At 44.3% G+C, this 20,845-nt stretch overlaps 1 protein-coding gene across 2 annotated transcripts in view; it reads right to left on the reverse strand.

Moving 5' to 3' along the window:
- Positions 1–16,095, reverse strand: part of PRX (periaxin) — a 47,833-nt gene extending 31,738 nt beyond the window's left edge. The window contains exon 1 of one of the 2 annotated variants that reach the window (XM_044268831.1): positions 15,994–16,095. The gene's annotated coding sequence lies outside the window, so the exon portion shown is untranslated. The remainder of the gene's footprint in view (positions 1–15,993) is intronic. The other variant, XM_044268830.1, reaches the window with a different exon arrangement.
- Positions 16,096–20,845: the final 4,750 nt, after the last annotated feature.

A 20,845-nucleotide genomic window follows, 5' to 3' on the forward strand; every position in this document is an offset into this window, starting at 1 on the left:
AACCGGTGACCCACACAGGGCCGACTTCAAAGCGGCAAAAGCCTCTTCCGCCCGATCATCCCAGCGAACCATCACTGATTTTCGTCCCTTCAAGAGCCCTGTCAAGGGCGCAGCGTAGCAAAGTGGGTAACAAACCTCATGTAATAGCCAACCATTCCCAGGAATGACTTCATTTACCTAGTGGTGACAGGTCGGGGCCAATTCCGTATCACCTCTATTTTGTTCACTTGGGGTTTGATGACTCTGCGCCCAATGACATACCCCAGGTACTTAGTCTCTTCTAACCCTATCGCACATTTTTTTGGATTAGCGGTTAGGCCAGCTTTCCGAAGGGAGTTCACTACTGCCTGCACTTTGGGTAGATGACTTTCCCAGTCGGTACTGTGGATCACAATATCGTCCAGGTAAGCCGAAGCGTACCGACGATGTGGACGAAGTACAATGTCCATTAGTTGCTGAAAAGTGACGGGGGCGCCATGCAGACCAAAGGGTAAGACCTATATTGATATAGCCCCTCAGTTTTCTTTTTGGCAGCCTCCGATAAGGGCACCTGCCAGTACCCTTTCGTGAGGTCCAAAACTGAAAAAAACAGGCTTGTCCTTACCGCTCGATGAGCTCATCAACCCGGGGCGTGGGATACGCATCGAATTTGGAAACCTTGCTAAGTTTTCGAAAGTCATTACAAAACCGCAATGTCCTGTCCAGCTTGCGTATCAATACTATAGGACTGGCCCACTCACTTTTTGACTCCTCAATGATGTCTAGCTGCAACATTAGCTGCACCTCCTCCGATATGGCTTGTCGCCGATCCTCGGGTACCCAGTATGGTTTTAATCAGACTTTTGCCTGAGGCTCAGTGACAGTGTCATGCTGGATTATGGAAGTGCGTCCAGGGAGGTCCAAGAACACACCCATGTTCTGACTAACAAACTCCCTGGCTTCCTGAGTCTGTCTAGAGTAGAGATTGTCAGCAATTTTTACTGTGGCAGCCGCCTCTCTTGCATCAGACAGAGGGACCGGTACCTCTTCTCCTAGAAAACCTGGCCCGGGCTGTCTTCTGTACAGGTCTCTCTATCTTTCCACGGTTTTAGTAAATTCACATGGTACACCTGCTCCGGCTTTTGCCGCCCTGGCTGGTGTACCTTGTAGTTTACATCTCCAATTTTCTCGAGTACCTCGTCGGGCCCCTGCCACCTAGCTAGGAACTTACTGTCCACGGTCAGCACCAGAACCAAAACCCGATCACCTGGGTTAAAGATCCAGACCCGAGCCTGATGATTATAGACCCGACTCTGGGCTCGCTGAGCTGCCTCCATATGCTCCCTAACAAGAGGCAACACTGTCTCTATCCGATCTTGCATCTGGGTAACGTACTCAATGATACTTTTATGTGGAGTGGGTTGCTGTTCCCATGCCTCTTTGGCCATGTCCTAGAGACCGTAAGGGGGGTCTGCCATATAGAAGTTCGAAGGGCGAGAACCCAGTAGAGGCCTGGGGTACCTCTCACACTGCGAACATGAGATACGGCAGAAGGAGGTCCCAGTCCTTCCCATCTTTAGACACTACCTTTTTTTAACATATTTTTTAATGTTTGGTTAAACCGTTCTACCAGACTGTCCGTTTGCGGATAGCAAACGGACGTCCATAATTGTTTTATGTGCAGCAACTTACAGAGTTCCCTCATCACCTTGGACATAAAAGGGGTCCCTTGGTCAGTCAGAACCTCTTTAGGTAGTCCTACATCTCCATTAACTTCTTAGCTATGAGTTTGGCCGAGGTATGTCGCAGTGGCATCACGTCCGGCTACCGAGTTGTGTAGTCTAGAATGACTAAGATGTGTTGATGCCCTCTGACGGACTGCGGTTATGTCCCTATGAGGTCCACAGCTATTCTGTCAAACGGTACTTCGATAATCGGGAGAGGTATTAGGGGACTACGGAAATGTGGCTGGGGGATAGTTATCTGGCAGGTCAGGCAAGACTTACAAAACTCTTCCACTTTTTTGAATATGCTGGGCCAGTAAAACCACTGTAGAATACGATCCTGAGTTTTCTGCAGCCACAGGTGACCCCCGAGAACGTGTTGGTGGGCTAGATCTAACACAAGCTTGCAATAAGCCTTGGGGGCCACCAACTGTTCAATAGGCTCTCCCCGTAGTTGGTTTACCCGATATAACATATCCTGATGAACCACAAAACTGTATATGAATGGTATTAATAGGTCATATTCACAGCCACCACTAGATGGGGCTGGTGTCACCCTCTCTATATAGATAGGAGGAACAGTCTAGTAAGTTAGTCTAATTAGTCAGTTAAGACAAGTCATGCTAGTCTGAAACAGAAACAAGAGTGAGTGCTGACCGCTTAGCCTGTCCTGGATCTAAGTACCAGCCTGGCCAAGGGCAAATAAGACCTTTATCTACCGAAGAAGCAGGCCAGATGAAGAGAGGGAGTGTAGAGTCAAGGTCATTAGAGAATTGCTGTCGTAAGATTGGATAATTGCAGATTGGCCATCTATGTGAGTACAGTGGCTTGCAACCTGTTCAAAAAAGGTGCAGAACTTAGGCTGCCATTTAGGTTCTGCCCTGTTGGTTGCATTGCTTTACAAAAAGCATTGCACCCCATGTCAGCTAGAGAAGAAAAGTCAGCTAGAGAAGTTCAGTGGGGCTAAGCGTGATACCAAGCACAACCACTATACAATGTAAGCTGCAAGAAGGCTTCTCAAATAGCTGATCAACGGGTGTCCTGGATGTCGGACCCCCACCAATCACATACTGATGACTTATCCTGAGAATAGGTCATCAGTATCAAAATCTTGGAAAACCCCTTTAAAGAGACACCTGTACAGCCATGAAACCCATAGTATCTGTGGAAAGTACATTTTGTGTTTCAACCGCCAGTCCACTACATGCTGAGAACTGTCCTGATTTGTTTGCATTTGAATTCTTCATTAAAGAACTTTTCTGCTGTACAACTGCATCATCATTGCTTCCTGAACCGCTACACTGTATATTTCTGGTGTCATCAACGGAGACCTGCCTTGCACCTCAAAACCTCCAACATCAAGGGCACCTCAACAGTCATCAGGAAGGAGAACCCCAGAACCAGAGTGTGCTCCAAAGGAAAAAAAAGGTGCTCCCTTCCTATTACTGCACAGCCCAAGGGAGCAACAGAGTGAATGAGCACTACTACCAACCACAATTCTTGCTATTATGCAATTTTTTATCTTTCATGTCCTAGATCAGGGATCAGCAACCTCCGGCTGTTCAGAAACTACAACTCCCAGAATGCTTAATTCACTTCTGTGAGAGTAAGAAGATGTTTGCATGCTGGGAGTTGTAGTTTCACAGCAGCTGGAGTGCCGAAGGTTGCTGGTCTTTGTCCTAGATCCATTCAAATCTATCCTGTGGTGGTGTCTTACCAAAGTTAGGAGGTCGCTGCTTTCCTTCACATCTGTCCTGGGGGGAATGTCTCACCTGGTAAAGGACAAACTCCCAAGTGTGCCAGTGAAACCTTCTAATTTGAAAATGACAAATCCGCCTTGTACTTTAGCGAATCTTACACAATGATATATTAGTAAAATTGTGTAGAATCACATTAATATGAGATCTGTGAATTCTAAGGTGTTTCTTTAAGGTATTTAAAACACTTTCTTCAGTTGGTTCCATTAAATAAGGTCTATGAGCAGAGGAGGAGAGCGGGGCAAGGGCAAAACATGGGCTCTCTTTGTGGTGCTGGTTCATGTCACCATACCATCTTTATGCCAATCTCATGATCCTCCACATTTGGCCCTCACTTGGCTCTCCGCTTCTCTATGGAGTGGAGACTTGTTCTGTTTTACACCACCCATTGAGAAGAAGTCTGGGACAACTTGATTTGGGTTTCTTCCTTGATGAGCCTCCTCAGTTATGTATTCACTTGTCAATCAAATATTTTTACTTTTACAATAAGCCAAAGAAGAAATATTTAAAGAATCTTCGCATATTTTCAAATTGTATTAAAAGGAAGGAAAAGCTCTTTCCTGTCATCCGTGGTCTCCACCAGTCGACAGACACAAGGGCGTCATCTCTTGTCTCACCCACTAACGCACCGTGCCTCAGCATCCGGGTGCTGGCCATTGGCCTCATATTCTATTTACGTCTAAGATAATCTACTCACATCCTTCCGGTCTCGTCATGCCGTGACATCCACACCAACACAATGACATAGTAATCATCCAATAACGCAATGATTCATGAAACATTCCTTGTTAGGGACCACTAATGGATTGGCCCGGATTAGAATCAAACAAAAGTTATGCCTGGTATGTCTATGGCAATGGCTTCACCAGTAAGGACACTGTCACCATTTCTGGGACCTTGGGTGTAATGGAACTTGATGATGATGGTTATACATGTTTTCCTTTGGGCCGAAACATAAATATCCTACTTTCTTTCCTAGCTATGACTCAGGAATGTATTTAGTCTCTCTTTATATTATATCATATTGGAGGGAAAGCAGTAATATGATGAAAGTCTCAGCACTAACAATTAATGGGTACCAACGAAGAGTCATTGTATCTTAACGTGGCTCTGATGGTCTCATTGCTACTCTATCTGAGGGCCATATAGGATACAGGAGGAAACACAGACCTCAGGGATGTATAGTTTTCTATGATTATATTTGGTATTTTTCCATATGTTACCCTCGCACACTTATAGGCAAAGCCTGTGAGTCCTGCTTCCCCAACCAGTCATAGATAAAGCCTGTGAGTACTGCTTCCCCAACCACTCATAGATAAAGCCTGTGAGTACTGCTTCCTCAACCACTCATAGAGAAAGCCTATGAGTCCTGCTTCCCCAACCACTCATAGATAAAGCCTGTGAGTCCTGCTTCCCCAACCACTCATAGATAAAGCTTGTGAGTCCTGCTTCCCCAACCACTCATACATAAAGCCTGTGAGTCCTGCTTCCCCAACCACTCATAGATAAAGCCTGAGTCCTACTTCCCCAACCACTCATAGATAAAGCCTGTGAGTCCTGCTTCCCCAACCACTCATAGAGAAAGCCTGTGAGTCCTGCTTCGCCAACCACTCATAGAGAAAGCCTGTGAGTCCTGCTTCCCCAACCACTCATAGATAAAGCCTGTGAGTCCTGCTTCCTCAACCACTCATAGATAAAGCCTGTGAGTCCTGCTTCCCCAACCACTCATAGAGAAAGCCTGTGAGTCCTGCTTCCCCAACCAGTCATAGATAAAGCCTGTGAGTACTGCTTCCCCAACCACTCATAGATAAAGCCTGTGAGTACTGCTTCCTCAACCACTCATAGAGAAAGCCTGTGAGTCCTGCTTCCCCAACCACTCATAGATAAAGCCTGTGAGTCCTGCTTCCCCAACCACTCATAGATAAAGCCTGTGAGTCCTGCTTCCCCAACCACTCATACATAAAGCCTGTGAGTCCTGCTTCCCCAACCACTCATAGATAAAGCCTGAGTCCTGCTTCCCCAACCACTCATAGATAAAGCCTGTGAGTCCTGCTTCCCCAACCACTCATAGAGAAAGCCTGTGAGTCCTGCTTCGCCAACCACTCATAGATAAAGCCTGTGAGTCCTGCTTCCTCAACCACTCATAGATAAAGCCTGTGAGTCCTGCTTCCCCAACCACTCATAGAGAAAGCCTGTGAGTCCTGCTTCCCCAACCACTCGTAGATAAAGCCTGTGAGTCCTGCTTTCCCCACTCTCCAATAGAGAAAGCCTGTAAGTCCTGCTTCCCCATCCGCTCATAGATAAAGCCTGTGAGTCCTGCTTCCCCAACCACTCATAGATAAAGCCTGTGAGTCCTGCTTCCACAACCACTTGTAGATAAAGCCTGTGAGTCCTGCTTTCCCCACTCTCCAATAGAGAAAACCTGTAAGTCCTGCTTCCCCATCCACTCGTAGATAAAGCCTGTGAGTCACGCTTTCCCCGCTCACCAATAGAGAAAGCCTGTGAGTCCTGCTTCCACAACCACTCGTAGATAAAGCCTGTGAGTCCTGCTTTCCCCGCTCACCAATAGAGAAAGCCTGTGAGTCCTGCTTCCCTTGCCCTCTCATAGAGAAAGCATGTATGTCCTGTTTCCTCCTCCCACTCATAGAGAAAGCCTGTGAGTCCTGATCCCCCCCGCCCACTCATAACGAAAGCCTGTGAGAAAGGCTATATTGAGCGGCAGTGGTCATTCGCAACTTGCCGTTCCATTCATTTGGAGGAACAGGACCCCTATTCTCGTGATCCATGGGGGTCCCAGTCCCTGGATCAGACACTCATCCATCATCTTGGCACAACCCCTTTAACTGTTAAATAGCCTCTGTGAGTAATCCATTCACAAAATCCAGGTCGCTATAGATATCTGCTTTATCCTTAACCCCTTCACACATTGTCACGCTTCTTGCCACATCCTTACGTGCATGTACGTGATTTTTTCAGCAGCACGGACCTGGCTGTTACTGATAGCCGGGCCCCTGCTGCACCGCCGGCATCTCTGTATGTGGTAATGCCGGCTGATTAACCCTTTCACATGCCACAATCAGCGCTGACCGCGACATGTGTGGGTTTTGCATCGGGAGGGGGCTCCCTCTGACTCCATAGACCCCCCGCACTGCGGTGACAGGGGGCCGATGGTTGCCATGGCAGCTCCAATGCCTTACACAGGCATCGGAGTCTGCCAGCTACGGTAGCCCAGGAGATCCAGCCTGCAGGCTGGGTCTCCTAGGCAACTGTCAGCGTCTTACTGTGTAAGATGCTGACTGTTCAATTTAGTACAATATATAATGTATTGTACTGAATTGAAACAGGGATCAAACCCTGAGAAGATGAAGTCCCACAGTGGGACAAATATAAAAAATAAAAAAAGTGGAAAAAAATAGTTGTTTTTTTTAATAATAAAAAAATTTAGTTTAAAATAAAGGAAAAAAAGCCCCCTTACTATAAAATTGTGTTTAAAAATAAATCAATAAAAAACATACATATTAGGTATCGCCACGTCCATTATGACCTGCTCTATAAAAATGTCCCATAATGTACACAAACATAGAAGAGGATTCTTTACGGTAAGAGCAGTGAGACTATGGAGCTCTCTGCCTGAGGAGGTGCTGATGGTGAGTACAATAAAAGAGTTCAAGAGGGGCCTGGATGTATTTCTGGAGCGTAAAAATATTACAGGCTATAGCTACTAGGTGATCCAGGGAGTTATTCTGATTGCCTGATTGGAGTCGGGAAGGAATTTTTTCCCCCTTAAGTGGGGAAAATTGGCTTCTACCTCACAGTTTTTTTTGCCTTCCTCTGGATCAACTTGCAGGATAACAGGCCGACCTGGATGGTCTTTTTTCAGCCTTATGTACTATGTTACTATGTTACTATGTAATCTACCACCTCAAGTGAATGCCTTAAAAAAAAAAATTGCAAAAAATTCAATTTTCTTGTCACCTTACATCACAAAAAGTGTAATTCTAGGCGATCAAAAAGACACATGTTCCCCCTTATAGTACCAATTAAACCGTCATCTCTTCCTGCAAAAAATGAGCCCCTACATAAGACAATCACCCCAAAAAATAAAAAAATATGGCTCTCAGAAAAAAAACATGATTTTTAGTCATAAAAAAAGCTTTTATAGTGTAAAACTGAAATAAATGTAAAAAAAGTTGACATATTAGGTATCACCGCGTCCGTAACAACCTGCTCTATGAAAATATCACATGATCTACCCCCTCAGGTGAACGCTGTAAAAAAAATAAAACTGTGCCAAAATTACATTTTTTGGTCACCTTTATCACAAAAAGTGTAATTCCAAGCGATCAAAAAGTCATACACAAATGGTACCAATCAAACCATCATCTCTTCCCGCAAAAAATAAGCCCCTACCCAAGACTATCAGCAGAAAAATAAAAAAATATATAGCTTTTAGAATATGCTAACAAAAAAGATTTTTTTTTCCACAAATGCTTTTATTCTAAAAAATAGACATATTAGGTATTGCTATGTCTGTAATGACCTGCTCTAAAAAAATATCACATGATCGACCCCCTCAGCTAAACGCTGTTAAAAAAACATAAATAAAAACTGTGCCAACATTTTTTGGTCACCTTGACCCAAAAAAGTGTCATAATGAATGATGAAAAAATCGTATGTACCCAAAAATGGTACCAATAAAAATGTCAGATCTTCCTGCAAAAAAAGAGCACAAGACGATCGGCAGAAAAATAAAAGAAATGTAGCTTTCAGAAAATGAAGACAAAACTGAAACAACAAAAATAATACACATATTTGGTATTGTCGCATCCGTATCAACCTGCTCTATAAAAGCAACACATGATCAATCCTGTGAGGAGAATTCCGTAAAAAACTATTTTTCATTACCTTGCCTCACAAAAAGCGGAATATCGTAATATCAAAAATCATATGTACCCTAAAATAGTATCAATAAAACTGTCACCTCATCCCGTAGTTTACAAAATGAGGTCACTTTTTGGGAGTTTCTACTCTAGGGGTGCATAAGGGGGTCTTCCAATGTGAAATGGCAACTGAAAATTATCCCAGAGACATCTGCCCTCCAAAATCCTTATGTTTCTCCTTTCCCTCTGTGCCCTGCTGTGTGCCCATACAGCAGTTTACCATCACATGTGGGGTGCTTCTTTAAACTGGAAAATCAGGGTAATAAATATTGAGTTTTCTTTGGCTGTTTAACCTTGCTGTGTTATAGGGGACAATAGTTCGTTTTTTCTTACAGTACAAAATGAAAATAAAATTTAACAGTGCTGATTCCGAGTACAGCAGTATACAATCTGCCAACATAACAGGTATACAGAATTATATCACATTGAACAGACAGAAACATACAGATCTAATGAGTAATCTCCACTGTTTTAAGAGAGTTCAAATACTCCCTGTTCAATTCCATATTAGAGTTGACTCGGATCACCTACTGTCTATCCAAACTTGTCGCCCATCTCCCGCCCCCCCCCCCCCCCCCATGATGGTCATCTTGGTAAACTTCACCAATGATCGCTCCAGTCTCTCTCCCCTCCCTCACCCCGCTCCGCCCTGGGACAGAGATGACACATATTCAGGAGGAAAAAATTGATTAAAATGGAAAATTTTAAATTTCACCTCCATTTTCCTTTCATTCTTGTGGAACACCTAAAGGGTTAACAGAGTTTGTAAAATCAGTTTTGAATAACTTGAAGGGCGTAGTTTCTAAAATAGGGTCATTTATGGGTGGTTTCTATCATGTAAGCCCCAGAAAGTGACTTCATAACTGAACTGGTCCTTAAAAAAGTGGGTTTTGGAATTGCTTCTAAAATTCTAAGCCTTCTAATGTCCTAAAAAAATAAAATGACAACATGATGCCAACATGAAGTAGGCATCTGGGAAATGTAAAGTAATAACAATTTTATGAGGTATCACAATCTGCTTTAAAAGCAGAGACATTCAAAATAAAAGAAACATTTTATTTTTCTAGATTTTCGGTAAATTATGGAATTTTTTATAAATAAAGGTGGAACATATTGACTCAGATTTACCACCAACATGAAGTACAATATGTCACGAGAAAACAATGTCAGAATCGCTTATATAAGTAAAAGCGTTCCAGAGTTATTACCACATAAAGTAAAACATGTCAGATTTGCAAAATGTGGCTTGGTCCTTATGGTGAAAACTGGCTTGGTCTTGAAGGGGTTAAGGAACTCTCCTACTTGAAAAGAGGCCACAACCAAGTTCTCCAGACATACCATGAATGATGGGATTCTTATTCCAGTACATTAAGGTCACTTTAAACCAACTTGTATATGACATTGTTAGGTTAGGTCTCCACATAGTCACTTGGTCAGCGGTGGCAGAGCTGGAGACTTTCATGGTGTAATAAGATGGGCAAGATTCATAAGAATTCCAACATGGTTACAATTCCATTTGGCCTCTTTCACACGTCAGTGAATCATAGATGCGTCCTGTCCATGGTCTCCGCAAACCTCTCATGTATCCAATGACTTTAATGTGTATATTGACACATCAGTGGCTTTCCATGGATCGTGATATTGTGGTGACACCACGGGAGAATGCTCTGTTTGTGTTCGTGATTATGGATCCCTCATGTACATTATAGTTTATGGCTCCATGAAAACCACGGACATAACACGGATGGCATCTGTGGTTTTCACAGACTATTGGTAGAAGATGCTGTGGAAATCAATTTTCAGCCTACGGATGACACACGAAGGGCAAAAAACGGACACACGGACAAAACACAGATCCTTCACAGATAAGCAGGGGCAGACTGGGAACTTAAAATGGCCCTGGAAAAAAAAACATCTAAAAGTGACCTTATGTTTTAGGCAGGTTCAAGTTGACTGAAGGTGGGCCAACACAAGCAGGCAGGGATAACAGAAGTGGGACTGGTAGCAATACCACGGTACAGCACAAGACACCGCCCCTGAAGAACCAAATACCACAGTGCCGCACAAGACACCGCCCCTGCAGAACCAAATACCACAGTGCCGCACAAGGCACCGCCCCTGCAGAACCAAATACCACAGTGCCACACAAGGCACCGCCCCTGCAGAACCAAATACCACAGTGCAGCACAAGACACCGCCCCTGCAGAACCAAATACCACAGTGCAGCACAAAATACGGCAGCAGCAGAATCAAATATCACAGTGCAGCACATAATTCCGCTGCCCCCTCTGCAACATTGAACTGTATCGCCATTCTAAGGATGGTGATACAGTTGAATTCAGGAGAGCACCTGCAGCCGTTGTCCAGATACAGAAGTGTCTGATGCTCCTACATTATTTACAGGGCCGGTGCAACCATATAGGCGAACTAGGCGTTCGCCTAGGGCACCGGCCTGCTGTCCCCAGCGCCGTTACAGGGAGGCCAGGAGGTGGAGGTCCTTCTTAAATATGGCAGAGCAGGCATCTGCTTACCCTGATGGCAGGAGGCGGGCGGCAAGGGAGGCTGTTCTAGCAGCTCCCCACTCCTCCCTAGTGCGCCCTCTGTGATGCCGGAATATGACGTCATTCCGGCCCCGGCATACTAAACGGCGCGCTGGAGGACTGAGGAGCTGCACCACACTGGACCCCAGGGAGGTGAGTGTTTAAGTGTTTGACTGAGTGAGTGTCTGCCTGTGTATTTATGTCAGTGAGTAAGTGTGTATGTATGTCTGTCTTTCTGTCAGTAAATGTATGTGTGTCTGTCATTGAGTGTCTGTGTGTGTATGTCAGTGAGTGTGGATGTCTGTCGGTCACTAAGTGTCTGTGTGTTTGTCAGTGAGTATGTGTATGTTTGTCAGTGAGTGAGTGAGTGCCTGTCAGTGAGTTTCTGTGTGTGTGTGTAGTTGAGTGGGTAGGTGTATGTCTGTCAGTGAGTGTCTGTCAGTGAATGAGTGTGTGTCTGTCTGTCAGTGAGTGTATGTGTGTCTGTCAGTGAGTATGTCTGTCAGTAAGTTTCTGTGTACATCATTGAGTGTCTACGTGCGTCTGTCTGTCAGTGAGTGTATATCTGTCAGTGAGTTTATGTCTGTCTGTCTGTGTATGTCTGTCTGTCAGTGAGTGTATGTCTGTCTGTCAGTGTGTGTGTGTCTGTCAGTGAGTGAGTGACATGAGGGGGCGGCAAAATGGATCTTTGCCTAGGGCGGCAAATATCCTTGCACCGGCCCTGATTATTTAATGCTGAGAACATCAGATTATGTACCCAACTGGTGGCCGGGAGGAGGGCTCCAACATCCCCCAGCGCATCAGCCCACCAGGAAATTTCCCTGTAGGGTATATGACCAGTTCACCCCTGCAGATGAGCCACTGACCACCTTGTCATCGATGTCATCACGGACATGGACGTGTGAAAGAGGCCTTTTCTTGCAACTTTTTTCCCTCTTAGGAAAACTTTGAGGTCACCAATGCCACGATTTTAGCACATCCTACAGGCGCCCAGATGTCACCATAGACTCTTAGCCTGAAATCATCCACTCAGCAGCGAAACCAGATACTATTTGTGGTAGACACCAGAACTGATGATACAATTGTGATACAGAATAAAGACACAATGTACAAGATAACATTCCAACAATAGCCCCACCATCCTCGGCCTAAGTAACGGTCCGGGCTCGGGGAACACAATTGTATCTGATGTGCACTTCAAGGTAAGGTCAGGTGGAGCAGACTATGCTGATACAGAATACAAGGACCTCGCTTGTCCACTGCATTGTCCATGAGAATAACGGAGGCGGGAGGGATGAGGGGAGAGGGCATGAAATCTGTAGGGTACTGAGGATTACCTGCAGCCGAATAACAATGCATACATACGATACATGGGCATTGTTACACCTCCGAACTGTCCTACATTACTGCTCATATAATGAGTTCCATACATAATTAATACTGCTTGTATAGTCAGCAACCACTGGAAACCAGAAATAAACTGCTGTTGATGGATCCATTTTTCTTATGGTATAATGTTAAGTGTAAAGGCTGTAGGGCGGAATCTCTGCTGTTTTTGCTGTAAAATCTGCCCGTGTTAGGCCTCTTTCACGTTAGTGAATCACAGACAGGACACGTGTCCATTGATTTTAACATGCTTATGCTTCATGCACACAACCGTATCCGTTACGCGGACCCCACAAAATACGGACACGGCCTGTGGACCCATTGGGGGACATTTACTAAGACGGCTTTTTATGCCGTTCTTAGTTGTCCCCCCTGCACTGCGTTCACCTCGTCATAAATTAAGCGCATACATGGCAGTCCATGCGCCTGTCTAAAACTCCGTTTTTAATCTACATTTTCGCCTGTTCCCAGGCAAAAAAGTAGTACATTTTCCAGGGCCGTCATTTCAGTCCCAGCTCCACCTCCGCTCCACCCGTCTGTTGTACTTGGTATAAAAACGTCTGTGCCAGAAGACCTTAATAAATGACCCCCATTTACTTCAATAGGTCCATGGTCTGCCCTTTGCAAACAAGTAGTGTTGAGCGAATCGAAGTCAGGGAAAAATCGATTCGCCACAAAGCCGAATTTCCTCGTGCTTCATGGTAGCAAATAGATTTTCCCTGAACAGCGGTAAAAAAAAATAAAAAAATCATACTTACCTCATCCGTTTGATCGCGATGGGCCGGCTGTCGCCATCTTGATTGAAGATCTCGCATGAAATCCTGTGCGCGGTGATGTATGACGTCACCACACTGGGAGAGACCTGATGACATCATCACGGGCCTCGCAAGATTTCATGCTAGATCTTCAATCATGATGGCAGCTGCCGGCTCTTCGCAAGCAAATGGATGGAGGTAAGTAGGATTTCATTTTTATTTTATTTTTTTATACTGTGATTTTTACTTTTGTGTTTTAATGGGAACCTGTCACCTGGATTTTGTGTATTGAGCTGAGGCCATGGGTTGCTAGATGGCCGCTAGCACCTCCGCAATACCCAGTCCCCATAGCTCTGTGTGCTTTTACTGTGTAAAAAGAACCGATTTGATACATATGCAATTTAACCTGAGATGTGTCCTGTACGTGAGATTAGTCAGGGACAGGACTCATCTCAGGTTAATTTGCATATGTATTAAATAGTTGTTGTTTTTTACACAATAAAAGCACACAGAGCTATGGGGACTGGGTATTGCGGATGTGCTAGCGGCCATCTAGCAGCCGATGTCCTCAGCTCTATACACAAAATCCCGGTGACAGGTTCCCTTTAAATTTTACTGTCAGATGCCGTGATCATCTATGAACGCGGCATCTGAGGGGTACAATGACGGGGGGCGGTGCATTCGCCGCTCCCTGTCATTGCACCCACTACTTACAAAGAAATGCGCTTTGTGAAGTAATTTGTCATGAAGCACAATTTTTTGTAAAATTCAGCTGAATCAAATTTTTCAATACTTTGCTCATCACTACAGACAAGTATAGGACATGTTCTATCATTTGCTAAATGGACACCTCCATAGTAAGGCCTCTTTCACGCTATCGTTTTTTTTTTTCCATTTTGCGGGCAGTTTTTGGGCGTTCCGTATATGGTCCGTATACGGAACCATTCATTTCTATGGTTCCGCAAAAAAAAAAAATGGAATGTACTCCGTATGCATTCTGTTTCCGTGTTTCCATTTTTCCGTTCCGTTGAAAGATAAAACATGTCCTATTATTGCCCGCAAATCACGTTCCGTGGGTCCGCAAAAAAAACTGAACACATACGGAAATGCATCCGTATGTCTTCCGTATCCGTTCCGTTTTTGCGGAACCATCTATTGAAAATGTTATGCCCAGCACAATTTTTTCTATGTAATTACTGTATACTGTATATGCCATGCGGAAAAACGGAACGGAAACACAACGGAAACAAAAAAACGGAACAACGGATCAGTGAAAAACGGACCGCAAAACACTGAAATAGCCATACGGTAGTGTGAAAGAGGCCTAAGTGACGGTATATCTCTATGGTATGCCCTTAAGGGCACGGTTATACAACAACAATTCAAAGGGTACGGCTACAGGGCGACACGTCATGTAACGCATTTCAATGGTGTCGCAATGCAACACGACTGCAATGCGACAGTTCCCAAAAAGTCAGACTTGGATGCGTCGCAGTATGTCGCATTGCAAGACCATACATGAAATGTCGCGCGACACATGTTTCTGTGTAGCCGTACCCTTACATTTCCACGGACGGATGTTGTGCCACTACTGGGACTGAGCATCATTCAGGGTAGTTGCACTCACCGCTTGTTTTTCCGTTCTTCTGATCCGCCAGAAGAACAGAACTAAAAAAAAAAAAAGTATTCTTCATGTTGAGCAACCATTGTGCTCAATTTTGCATCCGTTTTAGCCATTTCCGCCTGAGATCCGTTATTTTAGGAAAAAGCCGAAGGGGCAGTGAAGTCAATGTAGTCGGACCCCCACTAATCAGATAGTGATTGGATACTCTAACACAGGGGGATCAACAACAGCTGTTGTTAAAAAACTACAACTCTCAGCATGCTCCATACACTTCTTTGACTTTTCTGAGAAAAGCCAAGCAAATGTGCATGCTGAGAGTCATAGTTGGTGACCTGTGATCTAGCAAAATGTCATACCTCACTATGGTGGGACGACACATGAGTACTAAATACACGTAGAAGACTCTCATAGACATTGGGATCTCCCCTCACTTTTGATGGTGAGAATATCGCAGCATGCAGCACTCTTCTTTGCCATCAACATGACAAGAACCCTGATGGACTCCATCGTAGGTCAATGAGGTCCATCGGTGACTGGCTAGATCCGACATACTACGGATTCCTCACATCATCATGGCTTCTGGCGTAAACGGAAGCCAAAACACTGGTGTGAATACCGTCTTATCTTAATGAGCATCATTTATGTGTACTGTCTATGACAGCAACATCAGGGGGGCTTCTGTGAGCAGGGACCCCCTCCGATTATTATTATAATGAAGGGTGGATAAGGCATGCAGCAGCCCTCCCGTAAAACAGCTGCGGAGCATATGATGGATAATATATATAATATTTCCAGTAATGTACATACACATACTGGTAGATTTAAATTGTAATATATATATATAATTATATATATATATATTTATTTATATTTATATATCATTATTTATATAGATTTAAATATATTTTTTTATAATTTTTGTATGTAATTTCTAGAATTACAGCTTCATCCCCCCCCCCTCCCCCCCCCATCCAGCTCAGATGATGAACACAAATATGGCGTGTGATAATGTTTTACAGCCCCTGTTGATTCAGATTGTCCCACCGGTGACGACGCGGTCATATACAACCCTGGAACAGCTGCATGCAGCGTTATATACATCATTCGTACCTATAGGCAGCAGTGATAGCCTGCAAGAATTGCCAGAGAGAAAGGTACAACCAAAGTTTGTGATCGAGCACTGACCTGAAACGCGTGGACTGATGTGAGAGATTACAGTCTGTGTGCAGCGCTGCAGTATACGCTGGCGCTATAGAAATAGTGAGCAGTATAGCTGAGCCGTACTCACCAGGTTATCAGCCTCTAGCCGCGGTGCCCTCTGTCAGATCCCCCCAGCCTGCTCGCTCCAGTGTGTGAGCTGTCACTGCTACTCTGACACTCAATGCCAGAGGGAGAGGCTAGGGAGAAGGGGAGAGGGCTGACGCTTCCCAAAAAGTCTCTGTCCAGCCCATGATTGGCTGCAGGATGTTGACATCAGTGAGACACTTCCAACTTTTGACATACAGTCTCAGTGTTACCAGATGGCGATACTATCCTTCCCAGCTCACTATCCTCAGTGCAACCGCAAAGGATCCTTACTGTAAAGGAGGGCATCATGAGCAGCTCCCTCCTGCATACAGAGAAATTCCTTTGATACGGCATTTGATTATCCAAAATGTCTGCATGTCTCCGGATTCTTACAGATTAAACAACATACAATGTGTCGGCAGATAAGAACCATTTGGCCCATCTAGTCGGCCCAATACAACATATTTGTGTCAATCATCTGAGCTGGGGAGGGGGGGGGGGATGAAGCTGTAATACTACCCCCTTTTGTAAGAAGAGTGCCCCGATGATAAGGGGTGAGGGGGGGACTGAGTGTTCAATTTCCTTGCAGCGCCTCCACAGGATTACACGGATTTCCTTTAAATCGATAGATCGCATTCTCCAAAGCAAGAAACGCACTTTGTAGCTGCTCTTTACTATGGCAAATTTATGACAGTCCTCCGTGGTGGATTCTGTACGATTAACTCAAAAGGGTTTTGTCACGAAACATTCCACATATTTGAAATCAGCTCCTGGATCTGAAATACTTCTGTAATTGCATGTAATTAAAAATGTAGCAAAGCCACTGAGATATTCAATAAAATGTATTTGTATAGCGCCACCTGCTGTTTGTCGTTTTCCTTATTTTTTTGTCCGTCTCACTGAGCTGGTCGAACGTGTTCAGTTTAAATCCGCCAGCCATATGTTCTGTTAGAAGCTGGGGCAGTTACAGGGAGAGAGCTGCAGCAGAAAAATGATGTTTTATTATATGCAAATGAGCCTCTAGGAGCAATGGGGGTGTTGCCATTACACTTAGGGGCTCTGCTCTCTCTGCAGCTGCCGTGCCCCCTGCACTTTAATTGACAGGACCAGGCATTATAAACGTCATCACACCTGGACCTGTCAATCAAAGTGCAGAGGACACAGCAGTTGCAGAGAGAGCAGAGCCTGTAGGTGTAATGGCAACGCCCCCGTTGCTCCTAGAGGTTAATTTGCATATATTAAAACATCATTTTTCTCAGTAATGCGGGCACATAGGAACATGGGACCAACACAGATGCCTTCAGCTGCCAAGCGCACATGCAACAGGTCAGCCAGTGTCATAGGGACAAACCTGCTGACAGATGCCCTTTACCTAATCCAGTCAACATAACATCATACATAATTTAGTACATGACGACCTCTTTCTAATAAAGCTAGAACCAGCTCTGAACTACACATGGATCAGAGATTTCCTCATTCATTGCTTCAATTGTTCTGCTAGATTTATTTCAGGCTGGCAGATCAGGGGGTGTGTTCTTTCTCAGGGGGCGTGTCCCTTCTGCTGCAGCTGGGGGCAATTGAAGAATTAAACTGAGCATGTGCTTCCATTTCAGTGAGCAGGACACAGAAATTAGAAAAAGCTCAAACAGCAGGTGGTGCTATACAGATACATTTCAATGAATAACTCAGTAGCTATAATAAATTTTTAATGACATGCAATTACAAAAGTATTCAGAGCCAGGTGCTATTATTTGTGAGACAACCCCTTTAGCAAACGGTGTTAGGCCATGATTGGTTCCCTGCATCGAACATAATAATATGCCGAAACACTGTCTGTTTTTCAAAAGTATGCGTAAGAATATTGTGTATAGAGTAGTCAACGATGCTATTCCGTACAGATGCATCCCGCAAAACATGTATGGGCGGTATACTCTGCCTAGGAGTCCATGGGCGATGTATGCCATGGTATATCTGTTGTTCAGTCACAATTCAGCTGTGCTCGACTCTTTGCGACCCCATGGACCACAGCACGCCAGGCCCCTCTATCTTCCACTGTCTCTCGAAGCTTACCTAAACTCATGTTTGTTGCTTCCATGATACTGTCCAGCCATCTCATTCTCTGCCGTCCCCTTCTTCTTTTGCCTTCGATCTTTCCCAGCATCAGGGTCTTCTCCAATGACTCCTGCCTTCTCATTATGTGTCCAAAGTATTTCAGCTTCAGTATTGCTCTTTCCAATGAACAATCAGGGTTAATTTCTTCAAGGATTGATTGATTGGATCTTCTTGCAGTCCATGGAACTCTCAGAAGTCTTCTCCAGCACCACAGTTCAAAGGCGTTGATTCTTCTACGCTCAGCTTTCCTTATGGTCCAGCTCTTACAACCATACATTGCTACAGGAAAAACCATGGCTTAGACCATATGAACTTTTGTTGGCAAGGTGACATCTCTGCTTTTAATTACACTGTCCAAGTTTGTCATTGCTTTCCTTCAAAGAAGCAAACGTCTTAATTTCATGGCTGCAGTCACCATCTGCAGTGATCTTTGAGGCCCAAGAAAACAAAATCTAATACTGCTTCCATTTCTTCCCCCTCTATTTGCCAGGAGGGGATGGATCCTGATGCCATGATCTTAGTTTTTTTTTATTTTGAGACTTAAGCCAACTTTGGCACTCTCCTCTTTCACCCTCAAGAGACTCCTTAATTCTTCTTCGCTTTCTCCCATATCTGCATATCTGAGGTTGTTGATATTTCTTCCAGCAATTCTAATTCCAGCTTTTGCTTTATTCAGTCCAGCATTTCGCATGATATATTCTCCATATAAGTTAAATAAATAGGGTGATAATATACAGCCTTGTCGTACTCCTTTTCCGATATTGAATTGTTCCATGTACAGTTCTCACAGTTGCTTCTTGACCAGCATACAAGTTCCTCAGGAGACATGTTCGGTGATCCGGTACGCCCATCTCTTTAAGACCTTGCCATCATTTATTGTGATCCACACAATCAAAGGCTTTGGTGTAGTCGAAGAAGAAGAAGTAGATGTTTTTCTGGAACTCTCTTGCTTTCTCCATAATCCAGCGAAGGTTGGCAATTTGATCTCTGGTTCCCCTGCCTCTTCGAAAACCAGCTTGTTCTTCCGGTAGTTCTCGGTTCACATTTTGCTAAAGCCTAGCTCGCAGAATCTTTAGCATAACCTTGCTAGCATGTGAGATGAGGGCAATTGTTCGGTAGTTTGAATATTTTTTGGCATTGCCCTTCTTTGGGATTGGGATGTAAATTGACTTTTTCTAGTCCTGTGGCCATTGCTGTGTTCTCCAGATTGGTGGCATATTGAGTGCAGCACTTTAAACAGCATCGTCTTTAACTATTTTCAAAAGCTCAGCTGGAATTCCATCACCTCCACTATCCTTGTTGTTGGCAATGCTTTCTAAAGCCCACTTACTGTAACTTCACTCTCTAGAATGTCTGGCTCTAGGTCAATGCTCATACTATCAGGGTTATCAGTAAAATTGAGATATTTTTTTTGTACAGTTCTTCTGTATATTCTTGCCATTGCCATCTTTCTTAATCTCTTCCACTTCTGTTAGGTCCCTAACATTTTTGTCATTTATCATGCCCATTTTAGTGTGAAATGTTCCCTGGATGTCTCAAATTTTCTTGAAAAGATCTCTTGTTTTTCCCATTCTTTTCATGGTATATCTATATGTCGTAGGATCATGTCGAACTTATCCCTCCAAAATGCACTGTGAACAGAGTCTAATTCCAACCCTCTTACCAGAGCTGTCATATAGCGATATGCGATACATATATTTTTCCTGTAAAATTAACCTTGTGTGTTTGAACCAGTGACTTTAAATTGCCACATTGGGGACAGAGACTCAAAGGTTACCCCAAAATGTCACCCTAAATTTATGACCACCATCCAGGATGGCTTCATAGGTTGGCTAGAGAGGTCTCCTACGCATATGTAGCCCCTCTGCGGACAATACAAGAAGAGATGCCCGGCTGCGGGATCTCTGGCAGTCCCATCTTCATATGGTCGGTCGGCAACTATGTGACTTCAGTAGTTTTCTATGTGATGATTGGCAGGAAGCTGTGGAGCGTGTGTGTGCGGTGGGGGCCCTGGACCGGGTCACTATACAAACTATGTGCTCTATCAAAGGGACGCAGCCCCTTCCTGCCGCCTTATCTACACAGGGAATGAGGACTGATTTCCCTCCAGGATGTATACGCTCTGTAAATACATGTGCGTTTGTATGGTTCCCAGGACTGAGAAGGGAGAGAATGAGAGTCGTAAGCTAAACTAGAATCCTAAAGTCTACCTTAAAAATTGAAGTGTGGCTGCCGTCAGCCCCAATAGCCTTGTCCTCCATGTTAGATCAAGCAGCTCCTCACATCTTTAATGGGGTTTATCATATTGATAGAAAAGTCATTGTTTTGTTTTTTCCCCCCAGAAACAGCACCACTCTTGTCCGCTGGACATGTCTGGTATTGCGGCTCAGTCCTATTTAAGTGAATGGGACAGGGCTGCAATACCAGGCATGGCCTATGGACAGGGGTGGTGCTATTACTCTGAAGAATAAAACAGATCTTGTTACTAATATAGAAACCCTTTCAGAGCATTTCCACCTTTGGGCACTTAAAAGCGTTTTAAGGAGTCATTGATTTGGGCAAAAAGTGAGGGTCCTAGCTGCAGGGTTATTCCTATTTCAGCTTTTCATGGCTAAGATAGATATAAACCATGCTAAGCGATGGCCGCACTGGGCAGAGTTACGGAAATAGTGCAGCATACATAGTCTTTTGGCTGTGCCGGTAACTCCAGCCACTCCCAGTCACCGCTTATTATGATCTCT

This window comes from Bufo gargarizans, chromosome 9 (genome assembly GCF_014858855.1).
Source record: "Bufo gargarizans isolate SCDJY-AF-19 chromosome 9, ASM1485885v1, whole genome shotgun sequence".
NCBI classification, from domain to species: Eukaryota; Metazoa; Chordata; class Amphibia; order Anura; family Bufonidae; genus Bufo; species Bufo gargarizans.